The 22191-nt window shown below is 44.5% G+C and overlaps 1 protein-coding gene across 2 annotated transcripts in view; it reads right to left on the reverse strand.

Moving 5' to 3' along the window:
* The window catches only part of scaf8 (SR-related CTD-associated factor 8), a 69509-nt gene that overhangs the window by 16943 nt on the left and 30375 nt on the right, over window positions 1–22191 (reverse strand). Inside the window, exon 21 of one of the 2 annotated variants that reach the window (XM_087832726.1) lies at window positions 8267–8551. The exons of the other annotated variant lie outside the window; for it this stretch is intronic. The gene's annotated coding sequence lies outside the window, so the exon portion shown is untranslated. Of the gene's footprint in view, window positions 1–8266; window positions 8552–22191 lie in introns of those variants that run through there. 2 annotated transcript variants of the gene reach the window in all.

Raw genomic sequence — 22191 nt, forward strand, 5'->3', positions numbered from 1 at the left:
AATTTAGGCTGTAATGGTTGTATTGATGTATAGCAACTTGAAATGCTCCCAAAAATGGCTCCACAGCATGTAAACATATAATATAAGCTCTGGCGGACTTGGTTCTATGGTAGGTCTTAAAGGGTTAAACTAGGTAAAAAACTAAATAAAAATATTCCCAAACAATGTTTAACCCGTTATTTTTTTTAATAAGAGTTTTTTGGGTCAACTTTATCTGATGCTGTCTGACGTCTTTTCTAATTTAAAGTGTGCTGCATGAACAGAGACACCAGGATCAATGACAGTCCATAAACCCGGCGCTTCACTTTCGTTGCTCCGGCACCTTAAATAACATGAGGATTGAGCAGCAGGCAGGTTCGGAGCTCCAGTGACACCTTAATGTCAAATACCTGTAATAGCCTCAGGTATCCCCTTCACACCTCCTTCCATCAGACTCCGTCGCCGCATCACATTTTAAAGGAAGATTTATGGATTTGGTGATATGAGTGAAGCTGCAGGAATGAGGGTGCATAGTGTCGCCTGCTCCGACTTCTTTGAGGGAGGGAAGTGTATTAAATCTGCACAGCTGTCCCATATTACAACACGCTGGACTGCAAACCGCACCCTGTAATCTGAATGACTAACCACGGAAGAACCGGCCAATACCGACCTTGACTTTATCTAAATGTTGTGTCTTTTGTGCATGTCAACTTGCCAAGGATGCACTTGTGAGATAAGCACTATGCTTGGTAGCACAAACATCCATGAGAAAATATCCTGAGTTGTTGGACGTAAAGATACGCGAACAGCGGCCCTGCTCCTCTGCTCCAGTGTTTCTCCTCTAACAGTCTGTACGGTCTGTACTTTCTGGGGAGATAAAGCCACTCGGTGTTTGGCACCTGCAGCCATCAGGTGTGAAAAACCATCCCGGCAGTTTCTTGTGGAGCCTGAGTGTCACAGAGAGCCACCTGGGCAGTGGGTACGTTTGTCACTCGCAGCCAGGGAAGCCCAGCCCTGCATTACACGGCTCTTACGTAACAGTCGAGCTCAGATCGTGTCCTGGCACTAGCCGAACACAGAAAAGTGGAGCTGGAAGTTTCTGGGAGGGAAACCCAAGTGTCTAGACTACAGTTTGAGGTAGAGAAGGGGTGCCATAGAAAATAAGCACACACACCGCTCGGCTTAGGTTGAGGATGTGACGCCTGTCTTACACCATTTAGCCACAATTTCACATTAACCTGATAAAATGTTCTGTTTCGTTGCTCTTATTGTGGCACAATGAAGCCCTTCACTTCTACATCCTTTTCCTTCGACGAGGCCCGTGAGCCGAACAAGCCTGGATGATGATATCAGCTCAGGAAACAGGTTATTTAAATACTTTTACCTCTTTGGAAAAACAGGATTTTAGAGGAATCTTTAATTGAGCGTGTTCCATGAGTGGACGTCAGGATTGCTGGTTACCTAAAGCAATCAGGACCCCGTCTGTGTTTACACTGGCCGCACGCCAACGTGACAAAGGCTGGAGACTAAGAAGTAAAGAATAGAGCTTATCTCAGAGATCAAACCGCCGACTGTTAAAGCAGGGAGCGGGCTGGACGGGCAGAGGGGTGCTAATGAGCCTGAAAATGTTCCTCAACATAGCATGAATGCAACGGCTGCCAAAGACCCTCGAAACACTTTGCATGTTTCACAAAGCCCAGGAAACGGTGCAGATAAGGACATGTGCTGTTCTGCACAGCTCACCGGAGCGAGCGAACGAAGCGAAGCAACATCAATATCCTGCAAGACTGCAGTTGTGCAATCGCGATGATTGATATTTGACTGCTGAAGGTAAGGCTGGGATGAATGGACTACTGGATACAGTTGCATCCATGTGTGCACGATGATGGATTTATGAGCATCTTAACTTTATTCCTGACGTTTGTATCGCCCAGATTCATCATTTGTCATCTTCTGAAAGGATCCAAGTGCAGCTGGGTACCTGTTAGACGAGTATGACGAGCAATGTGGTGTCTTAATTAACTATAAAAAACTAATTAATAATAAAAAAATATTTAAAAGAGGTGAGGGCTTTTTATTCTGCTGTTGAGCAGCTGGGATGCTGTTGTAAATGAATTTGCTCCATCCATCATGGAGGACAATGCAAGACGCACAGCGTCAGCTGAACATCCCGGCGCCGGGCACTCGTTGAGCCTGTAGCACCAGCTGTGTTTGCCTTTCCAATAGGCCACCGATAGTAAGTGGGACCTTATGGCTCCTGGACTGAGGTAGGACAGATCAATCACAATTTCTATTGTTATAAGCAGGCTTGTAGCCAGTGTGTGTGTGTGTGGACAGACTGGGTTATTTCCATACAAACTGGGCCTTTGAGTGCTTGACAGATGAGCCAGCACGCGTCATCTTGAACACAAACATCATGTAAACACAGACTTCTCTCGTGTACACAGTAGAGACGCGATGCAGCTCGACTGCTTCCAGTCTCAATTTACAATCCAGACCTCAAACAGCGTTTACACAGAGAGCTACGCTTTGAGCGAAGACGATCACACGCCGTCCGACTGAGGTCTCTGTAGCCGCCATACTGTCATTCATTTCATCGTTCACACATTTAGATAATACAAACTACTGCTTTTATAATTCAAGGCCTTTAAATCACTTGGTCCGCTTTCAAAATGCTGAAACGGCACCATTACCAGACTGAAATATTGCACGCCATCTAACAAGCTACAGGAATTACATGCGCTGCTACTCAACTGCCGCCACGGGAGCTTTTTCCTGGTGTTCACCAATCGCTGCGTGATATATAAGGCCATCAATAAAAGCGTAGTAACAGCCTAACAGCTATTTCTTTGGGGTTAATGAAAGTCTGAATCACACGTGAAGAGCTACGCCATCCTCTTCTTCATCTGCACCCCAATTGTTTACACGCCTGCCTGCATTTAAAACCTTACTGCCTGCCTTTAGCAGGTGACCCAGACAGCATGAAGCTGCGTTTAGCCCCGTGCATTAAATGAATCTCCTCAAAGAGAGGAGCCGGCGTGAGGAGGAGCATGAATGGGCCGGCTCAGCTGGATGAGTGGATGGGCTGAAGGTTCAGTATGTGCAGCAAAGCAGGAAATGCTGCGTTCGAGCAGATACACAAAGCTGACTGAACAAATCTCACAAAGTGGATGCACGCACGCTTGTGCGTGTGCGACCACCAGCCCGGCATCCACTGCAAAACAAGTTAAACTCAGAATCTCTGAATTATGCAGCACTCAAAGTACTCGGCGGCTCGGCGGCAACAGGGTTCGGTTATTACTGTTGTGCAAGCGTCCGCTGAAAGCCAAGAAGGATAACCTCGGTGCTGTGTCCGTGGTAGCTCTTCGACCTGTAGCTGCGTGAATCCAAGGGGTCAAAGCCCGCCGCGTGTCTTTTGGTCAGCCTCTCGGTGAGCGCCGTATGAAATGAGAAGTCTTGGCCAAGATGCTGTCAACAGCAGCTTTTAGATCACCTGCTTTTTATAGCAACCACTCCAGACACTGCTGGCATCGGCTACCAGCAAACACTCTGAAAGCCAAATATAAATTCAACCACAGCAGCAAGAAATAGAAGCACGCAGGCCACCATTATGCTCGCCCGACTGCGCCTCAAAATGCATTTCACTGGAATCAAGAAACGTGCCGAGAAACTGAAAAGAAATCAAGTTTTTGCTCATTTAAATGTGATCCTTTCAAATCCTTTTGTCTCCGTGTGGAGTCCCTGTGGTTTCCCTCTGCAGGGCCTCTCTACCTACAGACAGTGAAAGGCCTTCATCGCCGTGCGACAGCGAGCACAGATGTTACCCGTGCACCTTATATGGAGAAAAATGTGCAGAGGAGAAGACATGAAACATCGGCGTTTCTCGGCCAGTGCGCGAGCACGTTGAGAATTAATGATGACAGGCGCAGTCAGGGGAAAACACTTCCAAGTTTTTGTTCCCGACCAAGACTGCTTTTCACACGGAGCATCAAAAAGAAGCGAAGACGAGAGCAGTCGACAGTCAGACGGCTGTTCTTAACGTTACTCAACAAAGTGCATCAGCTGTTGATGCACTGACTGCAGTTCCAGTGTAATTATGTCACAGAGCCATGCTGTTTCTGAGCCACCCAAAGAGAAGCCAGCGTGGCCTCACCCTTTTATCACTCGTAAACAACTTTGACGGCCCTGCCAGATGAAACTCGCCCCTCGTGCCGCAGAAGGACAGAACGAACCAGCTAAGCTATCACATGTTTTCCACTAAATTAAGAGCCGCACTCGGTCAGCTTTGCTCTGGTTCAAGACCCCGTTCCAATCCAGGGAAAACAGAAAAGTAAAAACAACGTGTTCCTTGTGGCGGAGGACTTCTGTGCCGCAAAAATGTGAACCGCAGAGGCCAAAATATGCACACGGTCGGCGCTATTCTTACTGATCTCGCACAAAAAGAACAGGGAACACACATGAGATCAACGCAGTTATGTAAGTAAATAACTATTTCTGGATAGTCCATTAAAGAGGCAGGGGGGCTGATAGGCCTGATGCAATATAAACCGAGCACGCAGCGTGTTCCCCCTGCAGAAAAATAAACACAAGGCATTTGCTGAAGTTTGTCCTCCTGTGCATGTTGGGCTCAGCATAATTCCTGGATAGAAATGACCGGAGTAAATGATTTACATTTACAGTGCAAGCACATATCCAATCTGTCTCGCTGCAAAACACTGAACAGACTCCAGCCAAAGCCATCAGACAGATAAATGAGGCGGCTCCTCGAGTCAAACATTAGCCACTGTTTCATTCTCATCTGTGGCATTTAAAGGTAGGAGGACAGTCAGACTGACACCTTCCTGGGGGTGTTTCCATGACCATCCCAAAAGGCATGCCAGGCCCTTCCTCCTTTAATCCACAGCTCTGTTTGCTGTGGGCTGACCCTTCGCTCCGGGGGTCCCGGGGCCCTTTTGTTGCCTCTGTATGTGGCTACAGCCCTTCCACCCCAGCACAAACCCAAACAATGCAAGTGGCAGGTAATTCACATCCTGTGTGTCCCACATCTCCCAGCCTATAAATGAGAAAGCCTGTGACACTGCTGCAGCTACAACAGGTCTGCACTCGGATTTATTGCGTGAATGAAACAGCCACGCAGAAACCTTTAGTGGGACTTTTAGATCGTGTCCAAGCACAGTTTGTGTTTATGGTGCTGCTATTTATTTATCACCAATAAAACATAACGATTACTGCTTTTCAGGTAGGAAAGTCCAACAACATCCACAGTGAAGGCTTTAATACGTGACAGATCCACAGACGGAAGAAAGGGGAGATCAACGTGAATAATTACACGACGGCAGAAACCTTCAGAATAAAACAGATTTCTCTATGAAATCATTCAAATTTTAAATCTGGATAACCGGACGTGCTGCAGTCGGATTACACCGCTGCCTCCGTCACTGGTCCACTTACCGGACAATTCTTTGTTAAATTGTTAAACTTTTTCGCGCAGAGTGGGAGACGCGTGAACGGCCGTCTATTAAAAACAGCGTGACTGGGAATAAGTTCGTCTACAACTTACCGGCTAACGCTTCCACCCGTGAAACACATTCCCCGCAGCACTCCTGCGTCCTCCTCTCTGAAAACTCTTAATATACCAGCGCTGCATTAAAAAGTCTGCGTTTCTTGGAGCTAATTCCACGATCCCTCCGTGTCCACGCCAAACGATCCCGGGTCGGAGCGCCAAGAGACTGCGGACTCCTCGCAGACAATGTGGGGTTAAACTCCTCCTTCCCACGGACATCGAGAGGGGGGATGGCCGAGAGCCTTGAATAGACTACAACATGGAGCACCGTGGAAGGAAATCTAACCGTGTGACGAACCAAGGTGTTTCAAACTGTGGTTCGTGGACTTTTTAGGGGTCGCGAAGAAAGACTTTAGGGTCCTCAAAAATATCAGAAAAGTGTTCATTTTACACTTTATTCATGAGCACAGCTCAGCCTGTGACCACAGTTAGCTTCCTGTAGTCAGACTGAAAAGAGAAAAAGACACCGAACTTTATTTAACCTGGCTGTTCTCTGATTGTTAATTAAAAAACTTCTTGGGTGTCCTGGGTTAGAGCCTAAGCTTGATTTGAAGTGACTGCTACACAGATAAAAAATCAATCAATCAAAAGACTTTAAAAAAGAAGCAGAGCAGCGAGGAAACGTCGTCAGCACCAAGATTTCAGGAGACGTCTTAATTTGAAATATGTCCATGAATTATAGGGAGGCACCAACATTAAAATGAGTTTGGGGATGTCGTGGATATAATCTGTGAAAATGATCATATTTTATACTGTGTGTTTATAAGCATCTTCTTCCTTAACCCTTTAAGACCTACCATAGAACCAAGTCTGCCAGAGCTTATATTATATTTTTACATGCTGTAGTGACATTTTTGGGAGCATTTCAAGTTGCTATACATCAATACAACCATTACAGCCTTAATTTTAATAATATGTCTGCATTAAGTGCATAGTAATTACATAAATTGCTAAAAAGTGCAATAAACTACAAAAAAATTGAAAATCGTTTTTGTTTTTTTAACATATATTTCTAGTTAGAGAAATTTAAGAGGCTTATCCCTCAAAACTGTAAATACAAAAAAGTTGCACAAACTAGTTTCCCACCACAGGAAATTTATTTTGAGTGTCTTCATAGTTTTATTTTTGAAATACACCAATTTTTATATACTGCAGGAAAAACGAAAAATAAATATTATAATGCAAATTTGCAAAAAAGCAGCATATGCATCAGAATAAACTATTTCCAGCAGTGCAATATGAGTCCTAAGCATCCCAGAAACCACACAGAAAGTCATAAAGTCAAAGATAACTTTTAAAAACACCAGTATAGGCTCATGAGGCCCCGATGGTAAAAAAAACCCCTACATTTCCGCAAAATGACGTCACTTCCGGTTTCGGGCAGGTCATGGCGGACATGCGATAGTTCACGCTGATGGACGTAGGAAGTGTTATGAACAGCTGATCGGATCGGCAAAGCGTGTTTCTGGAATATTATGTTTTTGTTGCTGCAAGTGCTTTTTATGCAGTTTTTGCAAAGTTATATGTGGAAGGAAACTGTGACCGAGGACAAGCTGATGGCATAAGATGTAAGTACAACTACTCCGGTTTCATATGCAAAAAAAATTATTGCGCTAGCTCACGTGGTTGCAGAGCTACCGGGATTTAAAAATAGTTACGCAAAACGGAGCGTGCCGCTCTGACCGGCTTTAAAGGATTAATGCAGTATTTAATTACACATAGAAAGCTGAGAATAACGCTGATGTAAGGGGGGCCGAGGGCTCGTCGGGGCTTCAGGTGAAGAAAATGATACTGCAGTTAAACGTATGCAATTATAGATTTAATGTAAATATCCATTAAATGTGTAGACTATATTTTAAAGTTAACTTATGGGTTGTTAGTTAGTTATTATATAAGATGAGGTATGGGAGGCAAACTGATTGGGTCACTGACACCAAACGATTTGTTTCCATCTGCATTTATGACCACAGTCAGAACAGGCGTGAGCATTTCACTCTTTCCTCTGAACTCTTCAATCATTCTGCAAAGGTTCAATCCAGCATTAACGAAACTTTCTTGGGGCAAGTCGTTGAGTTTAAAGCCTTTTCTCCACGACAGTCCTTCACCTGAAGCATGTCCTGCCTTGGAAATGGTGAACAGGGCATCTTTTACATAACAGTGACAACCCTGACTGTCACGTGGGCTGATGAACTGATAAGCAGTGTGATAGGGAACAGGTTGGTTTTTCTCAGGAACTCAGAAAGTATGCGGTAGCTGCCACTATCGCTCTTTCTCTTGAACTAAATTTAAGTCCTTTGTTCCATTTTCTTTCTACCCTTCTTTGTCGAGATGTCTCAGATTACTGATAACATGACCGTTACAGACTTACTTCCTTAAAACTCCCTCCCAACTGGCACAAAGCTTGAGTTTCATAACGTGGCTCTTTGGCCGGGTGTGCCAGCCCAGCCCGCCCTGTCCAGTCTGCATATCAGCCAGTTTACAGCTGTGGCCACAGAGCCTGTCGTAGAGGCAGATACAGTATTTCTACTCCTTTCATCACAGTCTGATCAGCATCTGTCATCACAACAAGCAGCCTTTCATCCCCCTTGGTTGGATATACATAGCTTTGGGGATTTTAGCTCCAGTTAACCAAGCATGTTGTTGTGAAATCAACATATCTTAATATGCATCTGCAGGAGTATCAAAGGATTTCAGAGACAAATTAGCTTGTTAGGGAATGTGAATCATTACAAATGGAACTTGTTGCGTTTGAACTGATTCACATCTTTTTATTTTAGTGCAATAATCAACTGGGCAACCAGTGACATGCCACCGATCCCAGCACACAATGTTTCCAGGGCAGAATCCTGGATACATTCGGACGCTTCCTGTGTCATCTGGCAGCGTTCAGGAGCTCTGGTCACTCCACATCTCATTAAACGTAATTGGCTCTGACGGTCATCCTGCCGCCCGTCATCCCCTCTGTGTTTGTCAGCCTGGCACAAGACGACGGTCCTGACTTTGCCACTCCTGCGAACACACCGAGCAGTGAGGACAGGGCCGGTGAAATGAAATATTGGTATTGTCAGTTTATTGCTTTAAAACACAACGGGGAGCAGGAAGCATTGAGCTCAGCCAGAAACGTCTCATTTTTACGCTGACGCAATAAAACAGCTCGATGTGGGCTTCCACATAGTGACACACATCCACACCTCGGTCCCTCCTTCCTCGCCTCTTAAATGAGGCTTCTCAACACCCCCGGTCCAGCTATTCCGACTGTCATCGCTTTGTTCTGCCATTACGGCTTCTCTAATAGGATCGTCGCAGTCCGTGCATTTCTATGCGAGTGTGTGTTACTGTACGTGAGACGCAGGGAGGGGGCTGCAGAGTCCCCGATGAGTGATGCTCACACCCGTCTCATAGCTGCCTTTTGCAGGCTGTGATCTGGCCATTATTACCACTATATGAGGTGCTGAGATGTGAGAGCCGGCCTGTTCAGCGTCCACGTGTAATTACCAAACTGATTTGAGATGTGAGCCCTAATGGTTTGCTCATAGAGCTGTCTGAAAGGCTGGCAGGGTTAGGCAGAAGGTGCTGGGAACATGGTTGCATTCATGAACACAAAGGAGATGTCATAAGGTGCATGTGAGACAAAGGGAGGGCTATAATCACAGCCACCACCGCCACACCCTGAAACGACTCCTTACTTGTTTCTAAATATGGCAGCCAAAATGAACGAGGCCATGGCAGCAGCTCACGCCACAGAGAAGCAGCAAAAATATGCGCTTAAAGATAAGGTAGAAAAAAGCCAGGGTGTGTTGGAAAGGCTTTTAATTGAATACAACAGGGCTGATCCAAGTGATAGCTTGTACACTCCTGAGGGCCTAACTAATGAGAAATCAATGGCTTAGACGAGCAAAGTGTGTCACAGCGGCCACCCTTTTGCAGCAATGTTATTAGGGTCCTTAAAGGACAGACACAGCACTTAAAGCCCCTGATTTACATGCACTTACATTAGTATTACATTAAACCCTCAGTTCTTTCAGTGTAATTCTATTTTTTTGAGTCGAGCATCTTTTAAAATGCTTTTCAAACTGCGGACCTGCAAGATATGTGTCAGAGCTGAAGATGATGAATATATAAATATATAAAGCTGCATGGAGTCAGCGGTGTGGGAAGCGACATATTTGACAGACGTGTCGTCCACACATCGCATCATGTGTTTGTCTGACTGCCCGTCTGCAGCACGATCGTTCATTACCGAGCAGTGAGGGGAGCTGGATGTGTTTGCTCATCGCTTGAGTTGTAGGTGAAGAAACTGTCACGAGGCTCCTACAGAGTGATGAGCTGAATTACTCTTTTGTTTGGCTGCGTGTGAGAAAAGATTGAGACGGCCGTGTGACGAACAGGATGGGACTGTAAGATAAGTATAGAGCTAAGTGTCGGCACCTGAAGCCAGCATAACAACAAAAAGTCATAAAACGGTTCTTGTTAACCCAGTTTTAAAAAAAAGGATATAATCCATGTTAGTTTGCAGAGTGTCATCATGTACAACTTCCCTAAAACTGCCTCAGGGTAAGCATAGTTTTCTTTCTGTGGTTGATTGCCTGCCTCCATCCATCTATACTTGCACTCATTACCATCTGCAAAATGAATCACTTCAAGGTAAGTGCAGTGAAGTTGTTAAAGGATATCCACAACTCCCAGAGCTTTGAAGCGGGGATTATTAAGACAGCATTATGTTATCCATCAGTCATCATTGAAATGATTACGGATTCTGCACACGTACGAAATGCACGAGAGAATCATGCTGTGATTGGTTACGATACGATGTAAAAAACAACACAATCAGCTACAAAAAAGCCCATAAACTGCTTCAAAAGCTTACAGCTTATTATAGCATGAAGATAACAAACCTCCTGACACTATTTCACAACTGATGTTATTCGTGCACATCACAACTCACATGACTAGTTATGGTAAATACCCACAGTGGCGTCAGATGAGCAGCAACAAAAATAAAACACTAAGAAAGGAATCAGCCAATCGGGAGTTTTAAAACTGTAGAACAGGAAGTGATTTGTTGTGGCCGTGTCATAGGTCGTGTCCAAATTCATGGGCTGCATCCTCCTGAGGACCCGGCCTTCGCGGTCTATGTGGGTCGGGTCCTCAGAAGGTCGGGTAGGCTGGAAGTAAACGGCTGTGAAATTGGACGGTCCAGCCTTCTGATTAGCGTCACCGCTGTCTCGGTGGAGTTTAATAAACTCGCCGTCTGCTCCTTGCTATCTAAAATATAACAGGACACGTGTGCCCTGTTGTCCCGATGTGCCGGGAGTTGTGCCGTTTTCGGCGGCTTCAGTGACCCTCGAGCTCCCGGCTCGCTATCGAGCTGGTGGGTAACAGACGTCTCCGAAAACGTCGAAGCACTTTTGCAAATATGCGATATCTTGATAAACCGAGCAGATATTTGATGTTTGCACAGCTACTTTCTCGCCTGAAAATATATTAAAAGTTTATTTTGTGACACAGAAAGATTAGTAAGAGTAATTTTAAAACTTAGTAGCGGCCACCATTGTTGGAAACTGGAGTTTGGCTGGGCCGCGCTATGAATTCTGGGATATGGTAGGCCACGAAGGACACACCCAACCCATCCTTCAAATTCGGGGAAAAGGACGACGCATTTGTCGGCTGCATTCGGAGGAGTCTACGAATTTGGACAGCCTTCGTCGTGTCGCTGTGACGTAATCGGTCTACAAATGCGTCCTCAGGAGGAAGCAGCCCATGAATTTGGACACGACAACAGTAAAACGTGCACAAACCCCTCGTCAGACTACTTGTTGATGTAACTGTATGTGCAGTATATCCAGCGTGTGGTATGATGCGTGGCCCTGTCTCAGACCTGATGAGCATCTGAAAGCTGCTCCATAGTTTGACCGTCGAGGCTGCACAAGGAGAACTTTGTGAAATACAACATCTTCTTTATCCCTTTAAGCCTCTTATTTCCTGTTTACCACGTCCTCTCAGGTAACCATGCCCACCTGCACCAGCTCCAAAACATTCAGCTCTCGCTTGCTTTTACAGTCAGCAGCTCCGGAAGAAAACTGTCAGTCCTGAAACAAAAACCTGTTTGTCGTCCAGGCTACGTCAAAGTTGGTGCATGGTGGCGCCGTACCATGTCTAAGCTCATGGAGGGCATGACTGACGGAGGACAACCCGGCGCGCGGTTAGCGTGACATCAGGCCCGGGTCTAAAAATGCACCAAAGTACACACGGCTGTCCTTTTCTTTGCCCGAATGTGGGGCAGACTCGACACTGACAAAGTTAAGAGCATGTTAGCGGCTGAATATATATCCCACATGAGAGAGCAAAGAATATAAATGATTGAGGGACTTTGGAGAGATTACTTTATGAAAGACAGATCAAGACTGGACAAGCCTCATCTTTTATAGACTCAGTGAAAGAGAATAAGGAAACAGTCTGCAGCTCTGGGCTGGCGTGACAGTTTAAGCTGCTTTAAACCTCTTCACTCCTGCAGCCACAGCCCTGCAGGCCAGTGGAGGGGAATCCACAGCAAACCCGGGGGCGTTTGATTGAGTTATCGCAAGCTAACACCGAGTCAAATGATCGAACAAACATGCCTAAAAATCAAAAGCTTCATTCAGTAAAAAACAGTAAAGGCTGATTCCAATGAGCTAAATGCAATCATTCACTCTGAAGTGTAACGTGATTTGTGTTGGGCTAAATTCAGCTCGCGCAAACTCAATAAGAGCAACGAGACGAGCTGAAAACAACGTCGAGCAGAAAGTCTCAGGATGGATCTTTATCGCAGCAAATCTCACCCAAACTTTTGCTAATAAATGAAGTAATTAGTGTGTTTTGAGGATGTCTTCTGCAACATCTAAAGCATGAGAACCAAACTGTTGTTGCATCATTAGGACTGTGACTGTCCCTCTGCCGTGCCCACTAAGGTAAGGTTCCCACACCCATAACCTCCTCACTCCCTGCTGACAAATACTTTCACACCCATGTGAAGGGAAGCTGGGCGCTGTTACAGTCACCTTGTTAAAAACCTGCTCATTTCACCTCTTAATTGGAAACAGATACAGTGCTCTGGGTCTTTAGCACAATATTATCAGCGACTAGTGTGATGCACTGTAACAGAGGGCACCAAATCTAAGGGAAGGGCAGCCGAGGGGAGTGGTCTGTCTGACATGTCGGTTATTAAACAAAGCAGGACCTGGAAAGCTGATACCTTCCTCCAAACCACTTGGACTGGTTTGTTTACAGGCCTTGTGGAGGGAGACGTTTAGCTCAGCCTTTGTGATTGTAAGATTACGTTAGCATGTTTGCGTGTTTGTTTTCAGCTTATGAGCATTCAGGGATAAACGTCAGTTAGTTCAGAGGAGATAAAGTTCAGTAAAAGAAGAAAAGACTGCTTTGCTGTTGCCGATCCCTCCAACGAACAAGTCACACTTGGGATTCTCTACCTTAAAATGATGTGCACACACAAGTTCAATGCCTGGATTTATTCTGCTGCAATGGTTAGCATGTGCAGCTAACTAGTTACCTTCATCAGTAACTTTTATCCAGTGCCAGAGAAGACTTCTTTATCTAAGTGAGTTTGTGTGGTTGCAGGTTCGTTCTGCGTTTCACAAAGCAGGATTATTTATCCGGGGTACTTTCAGTGGTGAATGAACTGTAAGTGACGAGTCATTAGCCAATGAATGTGTGGTTTCACGGGCAAACAGGTGGTGAAGGTGGAAATGTTTATCTGGACTACAGGAAACAGGACCAATGGGTGAAGTCATGGTAGCTTCATCCATCTTTTATGCCATGTATGCTAAGGACTTCAAATACCATCCATCCATCCATCCATCCATCCATCCATCCATCCATCTTCATCCGCTTTATCCGAGGCCGGGTCGCGGGGGCAGCAGCCTAAGCAGAGAGGCCCAGACCTCCCTCTCCCCAGCCACCTCCTCCAGCTTATCCGGGGGAACACCAAGGCGTTCCCAGGCCAGCCGAGAGATATAATCTCTCCAGCGTGTCCTGGGTCTGCCCCGAGGCCTCCTCCCGGTCGGACATGGCTGGAACACCTCACCCAGGAGGCGCCCAGGAGGCATCCTTGTCAGATGCCCGAACCACCTCAGCTGGCTCCTTTCGATGTGGAGAAGCAGCGGCTCTACTCTGAGCCCCTCCCAGATGGCCGAACTTCTCACCCTATCTCTAAGGGAGAGGCCAGCCACCCTTCGGAGGAAGCTCATTTCCGCCGCTTGTATCCACGATCTCGTCCTTTCGGTCACTACCCACAGCTCGTGGCCATAGGTGAGGGTAGGGACGTAGATCGACCGGTAAATTGAGAGCTTCGCTTTTACACTCAGCTCCCTCTTCACCACGACGGACCGGTGCAGCGTCCACATCACTGCAGCTGCAGCCCCAATCCGTCTGTCGATCTCCGGCTCCCTTCTCCCATCACTCGCGAACAAGACCCCGAGATACTTGAACTCCTCCACTCAGGATAATCCTCCACTCTGACTTCTACAGTGAGCAAAGTGTCCAAAATGGAATCAGTTTTGTATTCACTGTGATCCAAAACGAGGAAAGTGTTTCCTGAGGATCATTTTTCCATAGATTTAGGATCTGCAGCTTTGAGTTGTCATTAAAAAGTTTCATCAGGTTGACCTTCACTTTTATACACTATCATCATCAAAGATTCTTAGCATTCATCCCGTCAGGATGCGTCATCAGCACCAACAAACTGGGGACTGTAATCAAAGTCTTAATCTTACACTGAAGACGGTACAGTTTGTCTGTGAGACCGGGATAATAAAGATCATTCTAGAACGTCTTACAGCACTATTCTCTTAGTCTTTCCAGGTGGAAATGTTTATTTATAGTGAGGCCGACCACTGTTCTGACAAAAAAGCACTCAGCACGTTTCAGTTTTGTAGCTGGAGGTGCTGCGGTGTGCAGACCTGGCCGTGTCCAGCTTGTAAAGCATTGTGGATGTGAATGTCAGGTCAGTTATGTGAGCCATTTGGGAGAAGAAGGAGGCGAAATTCTCAAAGGTGAGTGCTAATTATGTAATGACGTCTAGCTAGCTAAAGTTCATCCGTGGGCTGTTAATATTAGGGTCATAGGAGCCTCGCAGGACTGTAGAGACGAGCAGTAATAGTTTGGTAGGTGATCTTATGACATAAATCTATTTTAAATCATTTTCCAATGTCAGGCGAACCACTCATACAGATTAAATAACCCACAACTGACAGCCAGAGCTACAGTGAAGGAGGGGCTGGTGTGATTTTGTCACTACATTTCTACAGCGTGTTCAGGTGCAGCGTGTTTGCGTGCAGCGCCATGCTCTACACTTTGTTTAGCAGCTGTGAACAAACTGAGAAGCCAGTCGTTAGAGTATCTGATCGATTAACGTCCTGACATTTGGCTAAATAAACCTGATAAAAATGACTAGCAGGCAGTTTTCGCCTCCAGGTGTGACTTCCAATAAACGAGTCACATCTCTGCCTGTTGGTGTTTGCCCTAAGTGAGCATGCCCAGAACTCACCACTACAATCCAGCGCTTCTTGCTGCCCCTCTGACATTTGTGGTCTCCGTAGCAGCTCTCTGTGTGTTTACCTATTAGCCTATTTACCTAATAATAGCTAATGGATGTGTGTATGTGTGCATCACTTTTCATTTGGGCTGTGAAATCAGATTAGTTCTCCTGTGTGCTGTGTTGCGTGTGCACACTCACATGTTTGATTCGAGCACAGTGCGCGTATGACGTGCACGAGAAAATCCTCCACGCTCCACAGAAACGCTTCTAGCTGGCTCCGCTTGTTCTTGTGTGCTGTTAAAAATACTAAAGCACATCTAAGTGGATAATGAAGCGGATATCTGCAGGAGGGAAACGCTCCAGGTCTTAGGGAATACACAGGACACCCCAGACAGGTTTAGTGCTGTTGAATCACGAGGTCATGGGAACCATTTGGTTGAATTCTTGTTTTCAGTCATATTTAGTTATTAAAATCATTTTTAGGTGTGTTTATGAGAGCATTATCATCTTAGCGAAGTTGCCCACATGCAACACTAAGGTTGGGATTATACTTGCGTGTGAACAGACTTCTTTGTGGCCCCATAACTCAACGAGGCCTTGAAAGATAAAAGCTACTGCTTTGTCAACTATTAAGTTCAAGTGTAATTAGGGTCATATACTCGGACCGGTGTGAAACGTGGGAGAGAAGAAGCAGGCAGATTTATGTGAGCTCAACTTCTCCCGAGGTTCTTTGCACGTTGGTCCAGCAGCTCTAGCAGCTTTGCTAGAGTTTGGTTTGCTTTTGTTCTCCACTAATCAAAAATAAGATCATTACGAAGCACGAGGATCTACGGCACTGCAGCTGGTAAACTGCTACTTAACAAGTTAGCTTGTTGCAAGTACTCAGTAGTGACAGGGTCATTTCAGCAATCGGGTTTTGGGAGAGTTGAGTCGTTTTGTGACGGTGTACTCTGATCCTGCCTTCAAACACGTGTAATGAAAGTATCGAGGCGTGTCTATATATAAACTTTGCACATCAGCTACACTGTATCAGCTGGGCAGAACATTTATGAATCCACATCTGATAAAGTATAAACCACGACACAGCTCGCCCACACATGCAACACTAACTGGCTCAGAGGTCACTTTGCTGATGTTTCTGTTTTAATTATGATGATGGAAACTAAAGTCCTCCCATAAGTAATGTTTCTGTTATTTTGGCCAGCCTCACTTGCTCAGTATGACTTCATAAGGAAACCTTTACACGGTATATGTGATACCTAGCTCCCCTCTTTTCTCTGTGCAGTTAGGGTTTCACCGTTTACCCCCCGAACCAACAGCCTGACCTCACTGACACTTATTCTTCCTAACAGAGAAACTCTTTGAGATGAGTGCAAGTTTCACGTTTCTCATTTTCTCCCCGGTGTCCCACACAACAGCACAGAATGTGTGTGTGTTGGCAGTAGTGTACGCTGTCTGTTTACTCATTAGAAACAAATCCCTCTGCTACCCTGTCAAACACGGTGACCCTCCTCTGCCGACTCCCACTGACGCGTTTGTTCCTGTTCTCGTCTTCGTTTCCATGTTCAGTTTTCTGCTGAGTTTCAATTCGAGTTATCTTTGTGACTCAAGCTGCATAAAAGCCTTGTTGTGCCGGACTGCATTATGCTGCACAGACACTTCCTCTTTTGTCATTTGTCTGATTTCTATTTTGTTTTTTTTACATGTGCTGCGCTGAAACATTGGAAATGGAATAGAAATCCCCTTTAGATTAAAGAATCAGACATTTTAACATAGAAAAGGTTTTATTGTTTTGACTCAAAAGCCTGTAAACGCCCACAGATGAAACAAAATCTAAAAATCTGACGCACATCTTCACATGTATTCACGTAGTCAGGGTATAGCATAGTAACTAAATGCAAATTAGTCAGAAAAAGCAAAGCAAATGGAAACATTTTTACTTTATATTGACTATGTAACGCTTTTGTAATGCCACGGTCGTCTTTAAAACGCTCCAGCAATCAAGAGAGCGATCAAGCAGGGATTCGTGTGCTGCCTTCCTCTGGTTGGTGGAGGTTAGAGCTATAGCCTGAAAGGTAGCTTTCATATATTTCACTTTTTGTTAATGCTTAATATTCATTAAACCCCTTCAGTCAAGATAACACAGTAAACTACAATGTTTTGAAAGCAAATACAGCAGTCATCATAAAATTAAAGGACAGCCTTTGAGTATTAATTGTGATATTACATTTTTTGATATTTCTACACATCTAATCAGCCAATCACGTAGCAGAAACTCATTGAATTTAAGCATGTAGACACGGTCACATCAGCCTGCTGAAGTTCAGACTGAATGAATGGAGAAGAAAGGTGATTTAATGACCTTGCACGTGGCCCAGACGGGCGGTCTGAGTATTTTACAAACTGCTGATCTACTGGGATTTTCCTAAACAACCATCTCTGTTTACAGAGGACGGTCTGAAAAAGACAAACACGAGGTCATGTGGTACGAGGTCTTCAAGATAAGATGGGGCTTGACTGTTATTATTACAGGGCCTGACCTTGTGAGGGGAAGGATTTTAAATGCGAACCTGAATTTAACAGTGAGCCAATAAAGAGACATTAATATGGGAGAAAAGTGATAAATGCACCAAGTAGTTTTTCAGCATCATTCTGAGATGCAGTCAAAAAACGACTCAGAGAGCTTTTGGAGGGAAAGGTGATGTCATCTGGTTAGATTGTGTATTTCTGAGGGTTTAGAGCCGAGAACAACAACCTCAGTTTGATCTGAGTTTAGAAGCAGGAAATCTCTTTATTGTATCATCTGGCTTCATGGATAAATAAAGCTGGATATCATCTGCATAACAATGAAAATGTATGTAATGTTCTCTAATAATACTAGCTAAGGGAAGCATTAGGGCTGGGCGATATGGCCTAAAATTCATATCGCGATATAATTTCAAGCACGTGCGGTAACGATATATATCACGATTCTTTTCTTCTGTATAACGTATTTTCCACACTTAAAATCCTTTAATTTTCTCAAAAATCGAGAGTGTGCCTTATGTATGAATTCTGGTTGTGCTTACTGACCTCGAACCGATTTTAGCTGCAGAAATCTGTTAAAAAATGTTTTAGTACAACTTTGGTAAGCTGCACTGCTTGATGGATTGTCAGAGCATTACGGCTGCCGTAGTGAGGAGCTTCGCAGAGTAATCTGGGTCCAAAACTCCGTCCTCTTCAGGTCCCAAAGTCAAACGAACACTGAGAGTAAAAAACTGTCTAAATTCTTTCATCTTTAATTAAATCATCAGCGTTGCTGCTTTATCGGGTGTAACAATTAAGTTTAACATCCATGAAAACAGAAGTTATTAAATTTAACGGAGTTAGAAGTTAGCAGGAAGTTAGCTCGCTAGTTTCCATCTAAACATAACATACCATGTTCTGACTGAGAGATTTTTGAAAATAATTCAAACGTACAGCTCTGCTACCACTTCCAACATAAATGAAGACAGAAAACTAAACAGCAGTGGCGTTTGCAGGGTTACTGAAGTTGGACTACCTGGTATATAATGTTGTGCTACGTGTTTGCTAGCAACATAGCTATGTTAGCATAACATTAGCACAGTGAAGCTGGCTTTCCCTATATTTCAAAAGTGCTTCATCTCTTTGCTATAACTGTCGGCATATTTTGCAGATGATAATGTTTGTAGCCGCTGCGATGCTTTCGACCAAAACAGGCGCAGCTTGATGACATCATCAACATGCGCTATCGCGATAGAGTGGTATAGTCAAAATCTCTGTCGTTGGCCAAATTTATGTCGTTTCTATCGTATATCGTTTATATCGCCCACCCCTAGGAAGCATGTATAGTTTGCCATGTCCATCCCTTGATATGTATGGTCATAAAATGACACACACCAGGTATCCAGCAAGATAACGTCATAAAACTCAAATAATCTCAAACTGGTTTCTTGAAAATGACACCGAGTCCTCAAACGGCCTCCACAGTCACCAGATCTCAATCCAGCGGAGCTCATTTGGATGTGGTGGAACGGGAGATTCACATCTCGGACGTAACCAACGAATTCTCAGGAATCGTTTGTACTAGAAAGGTGTCCCTAATGAAGTGGCCAGAGTGTGTATATATCAGTTTTTGTTGTTGTTTCTACAAATATTTGGTTAATGCCAGCATTTTCTTACTAAAAGCCAGCCTTCTACCTGTTCTGTTTTTCCAGTTCAGATCTACTAAGAAGATGAGATCATTTTAAAATCTGTGTTTATATTTAAACTGCTATTTTTTCCACTAAAAGCCTGACTTTGTTTGAGATCAGTTTCCTTAGTTTGCTCTTCAGCCTCACTCACATGATGCACAGCTTTACAAACTATATTTTAAGCAAGTTTTATGATCTGGGCAGCATCTTTCACTGAGAGGCTCCGTTACCAAGAAATCTGACCAGACTGTGACACGCTTCACTGGGGAGAATGGAGAGTGGAGCACAAAGATGGAGCTGCAGAGAAGTCAAATGAGACACGACTGGCCAAAGGAGTAAAAAAAGGATAAGGGGAGGCAGCAGAGCACAATAATAATGAAGGCATGGAGGGAGACGCTCAACCACACAGAGAATGAGACGGCAGGCTGCGAGCAGTGCAGCATCAGCGCACTTCTGCTCATCACTCATTTATCATTTCATTTGCAGAGGCTGTGGTGCAAAGTATGTCGTTTTTATGAGTATCACCTAAGAGGAGGGCACATCTCCTAGTCTCCGAGTTGAAGAGTGAATGATCAAAATGGTCAAAATGCAGAGATGCAAATAAACTCAAAGGATTTTCAGCCACACAGCTGCTTTTATTGAATAAAAATGACAGTAGCTGGTTTCTGTCTGCGCAGCCGCCTGCTTATAAATGACTACATGTCCAGTTGAGAGAGAAAGGAAGAAATAAACCGGGAGTGCACTTCCTCTAAAGCTTCTATAGGTGACAGACGTCTCAACCCTGCACACACACACTGATGTCTCTCTGCTGGGGTCGGCCATCGCAGATGTTCTCAGTCCATCCCTCCACCCATGGGAGAGGCTGGTGCTCCAGAGAGACACTAAATCTGTTCTTTAACTCTTTAACAGGCCAGTGGATCGATAGCTGCACACACGAGAACTTCTAACCATCAAAAAAGCTTGAAAACAAGCAACAACAAAGGGAGGGGTTCATGAATATTTAAGCCACCTTTGCAGTTGTGTGTTTATTATTCTGGTGCAAGTTCTTGAGAGAAAGTGCCGGAAATCGTGAGCTTTAGCTTGTCTACAGCATGTGTGTGACAGCCTGGAGACCCCTGATGCCTGCTGGTCATTAATAAACATGATGATGAATGTTTAATCCCTATCAGCGGGGCGGCATAGGAACCGTCACGGGTGATATCGACAGAGCCGCACACACGTGCACAAACTCGGCAGATTGGACAAACGGCAGGAGGCGCTGAACACGGGGTTAACCACTCAGGACTCAGGATCTACTTTTCGGTGTTTGGAGAATTTCCTCTGCAGTATTTTTTTATGCATATTCAAAAAAAAAAACAAAGGAATGATTGACGGCAAACTCTGATTTCCATGTTTTTCCTCTGTAGTTGCTGTTTATCCATCTAAAAGGTTTCAGAGACATGTGGCGTAAACATGTCTGACTCCTCGTCAATATAATGGAACTAAGTGGCACAATGCCTATGAAAAAATATATCGGAATAAAGAAAGTAACAACATCTGTTTCCAGAAATCTTGTTGTGAGCCGTTTCTTCTCCTTATGAAACTACACCTGCAAACTGCACCACCGTGCCAAAGGGAGCATGCATTTATCTGTGATGAGAGGCTTGTGGTGCGACAGCGAGACAGAACGTCAGCACCGATGGTGTCCGCCCTCATGTTAGCTGGCCACACCCCAACCTTTGGAGGGGAGGGAGTTGCATAGAAACAGATGACCACACGAGTTGTAGAGAGAGACATAACCAGATAGTGTTTCAAATGCATTTTTTGCACTTTGAGCAACACAGTAGCTCCAAATCGGAGTAATTCTCACCAGACCAATGTAGATGGATGAATAGCACCACACCCTGAGGAAACACGCACATTTTGATCTTGGGTTTAACTGAGAAGTAGGAACAATCCATAAAAATAAAATAAAATAAAAAAAAACACAAAAAAACATTTGCTTCTAAGGAGCTAAACTGAGAAGAATTCTCTTGGTAACGCAAAGTGTCCCATATCTGAACTTTTTTAGCTTTTCAAAAAAAGTGCATCAACACACTAAGGCTTCTTCACGCTGCAGGTCTTTATGCTCAATTCCGATTTTTTGATCAAATCCGATTTTTTGTCTGCTCGTTCACACTACAAATAAAATGTGACAGCAAACGCGCTCTAGTGTGAACGCTCAAAGCGCCCGCATGCGCAAAAGAAGACGTCACGCACAACGCGCTCTGTTTAGACCCAGACCAACAGTATTGTTTGACTGATGGCCCTTAATATAAAGACTTCGGACTTTACGTTTCCCAATTTTTGCTTTAAGTTATTTTGTTATTTACATAATAATGTAGATAACCTAATAATGATCCTTATTGCGGTTTTAGAGGAGCGGAGCTTCAAAGGATAGTTGCAGATTTCTGTCAGAATCAAGTACAAATAAAATGTTCACGTTTCTCCAACGTTGTTCCCAACAGTTTCACCGGATGTCCAGGAAGCGTTCACGATGTCTTCTCTGGCGCTGATAATTGGCATCTGTCTTGTGTCAGTGACGTAAAAGACGGATTTAATGCGACGTGACCATCAAACAGCAGCTTTCTAAAACATCGGATATGTATCGGATTCAGCACCACATACGAAAGTGACCCAGATCGGATTTGAAAATATCTGATTTGCGCCGTTCACACTGTCACACCATGATCGGATATGGGTCGCAGAGGGTCAAAAAAAGTCGGATTTGATGCGCTTTCGTCTACAGTGTGAACGTAGCCAAAGACGTGCAAAGGTTTAACGCATCAGGAGCTTCTAGCTTCTAATATGATCCCATAAACAACAACACGTGACATCTTACACCCGGGGTCTCAAACTCAAATGAGCCTCGGGCCACTTCTGTCATCTTTAGTGTTGAAGTAGTA

Source organism: Neolamprologus brichardi, chromosome 19, assembly GCF_056152115.1.
Source record: "Neolamprologus brichardi isolate AB-2024 chromosome 19, ASM5615211v1, whole genome shotgun sequence".
Taxonomy (NCBI): Eukaryota; Metazoa; Chordata; class Actinopteri; order Cichliformes; family Cichlidae; genus Neolamprologus; species Neolamprologus brichardi.